The following is a 5,615-nucleotide window of genomic DNA, read 5'->3' on the forward strand; positions in this document are numbered from 1 at the left end:
CTATTAATTTCCCTATATGTGTTTACTAAAAAATTTAAGGATTTCTTACATGAGAAAGACAGAATCAGAGACAGGGAATAGGGGAGAAATGATACTATGAAAGTAAAAGAACCAGAAAAAGAAAATAGCTATTTCCATGTGACTATTAATGTGAAAGAATACATGAGTTGATATACATTGCATCAATCTTCTAGAAAATAAACAAAAACAATTAACTCCATAAATAGGAAGATTAAGCTGCATAAAAATCATCTCCGACAGGAAAAAATCTAGACACTCTGGGTATGCAGCCCTTTTGATGCAGAAACTATCCAACGCCTTGTGCAATTATGTGTGTAATAAAAGCTTTTGACAGTAACACTAGAAAACAGGTACCATGCCTGTTCAACCAACTTAGTCCATAAGCAAGGAGATAACTAATGCTTTAATGAGGAGGAAAGGAATGAGAGGATAAGAAACAAGAAAATCAGGATTTAACTCCTTGCTGCATGTTTATAAACAACTAATCAGACACACACATACACACACATGCACACACAATGACACACTAATTTAGTTTAACAGCTAAACATTTAGCTATGATTTACAAGGTAGTACAGATTGTCTGTGACACCTCACAGAAAACTCCTTTTATAACGAGCAAAAGAAAATAAATTTATCCCATAAACAATTACAGTAACAGAGACTGAAATCTACTGGAGAGTTATGTGAAGTCAGAATCCTAATCAATAATTCCCATTTCGATGATCCTAGCAACTTTCAGCAGAAAACTGGAAGATTTTGTAGCATGCTGCATTTTCTGCCAGACAAGTTTAATGTAAATAGCTACCTTTTATCACAAATGCCAACAAACACATATTAATGTAAGGTATATTGAAGTAAAATATGAGTGGACTTCAAAAAGTTCATGGAAAAATAGAATTAAATGTGGAAACTAAAAAAAATAATAAGTTGAACTTTCAGAAGTAGAGAGTAGAATTTTAGTTGCTAGAGGCTGGGGAAGGAAATAGGAAGGGGTTAAGGAGAGGTTGGTTAATGGACACAAAATTACAGCTTGATGGGAAAAATATGTTCGAGTGGTATAGCGTAGTACTAGGCATCAGTAATTTACAATGATTTATTTATGTTCTCAAATGGCTAGGAGAGAGGAGATCAAATGTTCTCATCATAAAGAAACGATAAAGTTTTGTGATGATGAATATGTTAATTACCCTGATTTGATCACACATTGTACACTTGTATTGAAATATAACTGTGTACCCATAAATATATACAATCAATATGTTTCAATTAAAAAGTAAATAAATTCTTTTAAAAATTATTTAAACGTTTCCATGAGCTTTTTGAAGCACCCTCCTATACTGAGAGAAAATACTGATGAAGATGTTGTAGTAATTATTAGCAGAAAACCTCATTTATATAGACTGTTGGCTCCATGAGGTCAGGAACCATGTGGGTTTATAAGCCACTGTATTAGCACGTAATAGAGAACCTGGTACATATACATGAATTGATTTAGCATTGACTGTCCTAGGAGCTGTGCTGTTACCAAGCAAAATGTGGTTGTTTTAGTTAATCTTAAAACGTAAATGTGAAAGCAAGACAAATTTATAGATCATGTTGAGAAGCTTATTTGTTCATCTGTCACCCACTCACTCATATTTTATTCTGAAAACAACTTAAGAAGTCTTTAAAAAGCACATAAAATAAGAAAACATACATGCAGAAATTGGGACAAAAATGAAAAAAATGGGAGTAGGATAATAGAATAAAGAGTCGAGAGTAAAGTGTGTATAAAAGTATATGCCATGTGAGAATGTGGAGAATAGGGAACTTTTCTACACTTGGTGGGACTGTAGATTAGTGCAGCCATTATGGAAAACAGTATGGAGGTTCCTCAAACAACTACAGGTAGAACTGCCATACAATCCTGCAACCCCACTGCTGGGTATATACCCAAAGGAATGGAAATCGTCATGCCAAAGGGACACCTGCACTCCCACGTTCATCGCAGCTCTATTTACAGTAGCCAAGATATAGAATCAACCTAAATGGCCATCAGTGGGTGACTGGATAAAGAAATGTTGTATAAATACACAATGGAATACTACTCTGCCATAAAGAAAGAATGAAATTCTGCCATTCACAGCAACATGAATGAGCTTGGAGAAAATTATGTTAAGTGAAATAAGCCAGGCACAGACAAAGAAATATCGCATGTCCTCACTTATAAGTGGAAGCTAAGAAACAAAGAAAGAAAGACTATAATAAAACGTTGAACTTTCAGAAGGAGAGAACAGATACACAGTTACTAGAGGTGGGAAAGTGGGAGGAGAGGAGTGGTTAGGGAGTAATTGGGTGAGGGACAAAGAAAGTAATCACAATTTGTAACGGTGAACATGCTAATAATATTGATTTGATCATCACATACTGTACACAAATACTGACAGACAACTCTGTATTCCATAAATATACATTTTTTAAAGAAAGTATATGCCGCAGAAGACTGGGCACTTGTCAAAGATGGGAACTGGCTTTTAAGTGTGTTAAAGAACAATGCCAAGAGAGTTGTACCCACAGAGCCCACAAGCACCACCACCGTAAAATATAGTAGGTCACCACTGAGCTTCTACTTTAATTCATTGGGCAAATACATTATTTAATATTTATTTCCTGGGAAAAAACGCACTACAAAAATGCATTACAGAGACTACTAAGTTATTTTCTTTCAAAGCAAAGTGATGAAATAAAATCCTGGTTTTTATTTATAAAATCCTGCTTGGTTCTCCAAATGGGAAACAAGTAAATTCTTAAAATAATCCTTAACTTTTCAGTTTTCAAGGTTTATCATGGAGGAAAACATATAGGCAGTGGTTTAGATGGCTCTGTGTTCACTTATATATAAAATTCATGCAATAGAAGGAAGAACCACTAGCATAATGAACTTGTGAGTTTCCTTGGCCAATGTGCACTCGTATTCTATATAGAAAACTCATGTGCAGATTTTCTTCTAATGGTCAAGGTGAAAAGAACTAACAATGATCGTGAGAAGGATGATGGCTTGAGATTTATTACTGACACTGCCATTTAGACTTGAATATGCACATCAGCAGCCCAAGAGTGGATGAGAGCCTGAGAGACTGAAGCACTTGAGCCTGGAAGAGGACATGAAAACACATCAGAGGGATGAGCAACAGAGTGGAAAAGGCCCCTTCCCAGAGCAGCTTTGGGACGGCATTCTGTAATCGAGAGCTGGCTCAAATGACATATCACTCAGCCACTAAACTCTGACTTGGGACTAAGATGGGAAAATGCAAAATCTGTCACTGGTGTTTATTTGATCTGTAAGAGGGCAGGATTCATATGTCTTGCCATACTTCTGTGTTCTGAAGGGCGGTGAAACAGATTATCGGGGCTAAGTGTAAAACTTCAAGAGATGAGTTTAGCCCCTAGAGATTTTTTAAAGGAAAAATAATAAATGGAATTCTCACTGGAAGCATGTCCTCCTTCACCGTTCTCCTTTCCTCTTCCAAATTTAGATTTATTGTGTTTCTTTACAAGTCATTTAAAATTCGCTCTGGGCTTGACTCCAGGAATCAACTATATATTTTAAACAAACACTCAAGGAACTTTTCATCCATTTCTCAGAGTCATTACCTTCAGCTCTGCAAATTTTATTTTTAAGTTAACATCTATAGCTCAAGTTTAAGGTACTTGCATGAACATAAAGGATGTCTCTGTGATTTAACTGGACTTGTGTAAAAATATCCCAGGGGACAAATTATTTTTTCCTGTGCACCTTGCTTTTATTTAATTCCTCCTTAAATATAAGCACCAGAGGCTGTGCTGACTACATTATATAAATTATTTTTCTCTCCCTCCCAAAAAAACCCCTATGGGTTGATTATTATTTTATCCATATATGGATGAGGGAACTGAGACATTTGTGTCAATTAGTAACTTCCCAAGTTCTCACATTAAATTGTCCCGCCACAATCTGAACTTGATCAGGCTAATTCTCAAACCATTTTCTTAACCATCAAGATATGCTTTTTACATTACATTTCAATCTTTCTTTAATAAACAACATGCATTTCCTTGGTAATGAAAGAGGCTTACTTAATGCATTGATATAGTAAAGATCAATCAACTTTGAATTGAGTCAAGATACATATGAGGGTACTTCAAAAAATTCATGGAAATATAAAATTAAAAGATAATATGATCAAAAAGTCTGTGCCCAGACCCAGTTCCTGAAGTGTTTCACCTATATTTTCCCTTAGTAATTTTACAGTTTCAGGTCGTATATTTAAGTCTTTAATCCATGTTGAGTTGACTTAAGTATATGGTGAGAAGTGCATGTTTAGTTTCATTCTTCTGCATATGGATGTCCAAGTTTCCCAGCACCACTTATTGAAGAGGCAGCCTAGAAGCACAAGCAACAAAAGAAAAAATAGACAAATGGGATTATATCAAACTAAAAAGCTTCTGCACAGCAAAGGAAACAATCAACAGAGTGAAATGACAACCTACAGAGTGGGAGGAAATTTTTGCTAACTATGCATCCGACAAGGGATTAATATCAGAATATACAAGGAACTCAAGCAATTACACAGTAAAAAAAACAAATAACCTGATTAAAAAATGGGCAAAGGAGCTGAATAGACATTTTTCAAAGGAAATGTACCTACAGGTACATAAAAAAATGCTCAGCATCACTAGTCATCAGGGAAATGCAAATTAAAACCACATTGAGATACCACCTCACTCCAGTTAGACTGGCTATAATCAAAAAGATGGAGAATAACAAATGCTGACAAGGATGTGGAGAGAGGGGAACACTCCTACACTGTTGGTGGGACAGAAAATTTGTACAATCACTATGGAAAACATTATGGAGGTTTCTCAAACAACTACAGATCTTTCATACGATCCAGCAGTCCCACTTCTGGGTGTATACCCAAAGGAATGGAAATCGTCATGTCAGTGGGACACCTGCACTCCCATGTCCATCACAGCTCTGTTAACAATAGCCAAGATATGAAACCTAACTAAATATCTATTGATGGATGATTGGATAAGGAAAATGTGGTATATATACACATGGAATACTACCCTGCCATAAATGTGGAATATATAGCATGGAATACTACTCTGCCATAAAAAAGAATGAAATTCTCCCATTCACAACAACATGATGAGCTTGGAGAAACTTACACTGAATGAAATAAGCAAAGCACAGAGGGATAAATACCACCTGTACTCACTCATAAGTGGGAGCTAAGAGAGAAAGAAGGCAGGAAAAAAGACCACAGCGGTGTGTTGGACGTGCAGAGGGAGAGAACATACCTAGGGATACAAAGTGGAGTGGGGAAAGGGGGATGGGGAGGGAGGTCGGGGATAATTGGTTGGGGGACACCGGGTATAATTCCAATTTGTGGTAATGGGCATGCTGCCAATATGGATCTGGCCATCACATCATGGGCACAAGTGGTGACGCTTTGTACCTCAAGAATATTCATAACCAATAAAAATTAAAAGATAACGTGAATCCTTCTGTGAACTTTTTGAAGTACTCTTGAAGAATCTTTTCATGACTCTAGCTGTGTGACTGT

This window comes from Galeopterus variegatus, unplaced genomic scaffold, assembly GCF_000696425.1.
Source record: "Galeopterus variegatus unplaced genomic scaffold, G_variegatus-3.0.2 Scaffold4783, whole genome shotgun sequence".
NCBI lineage: Eukaryota > Metazoa > Chordata > Mammalia > Dermoptera > Cynocephalidae > Galeopterus > Galeopterus variegatus.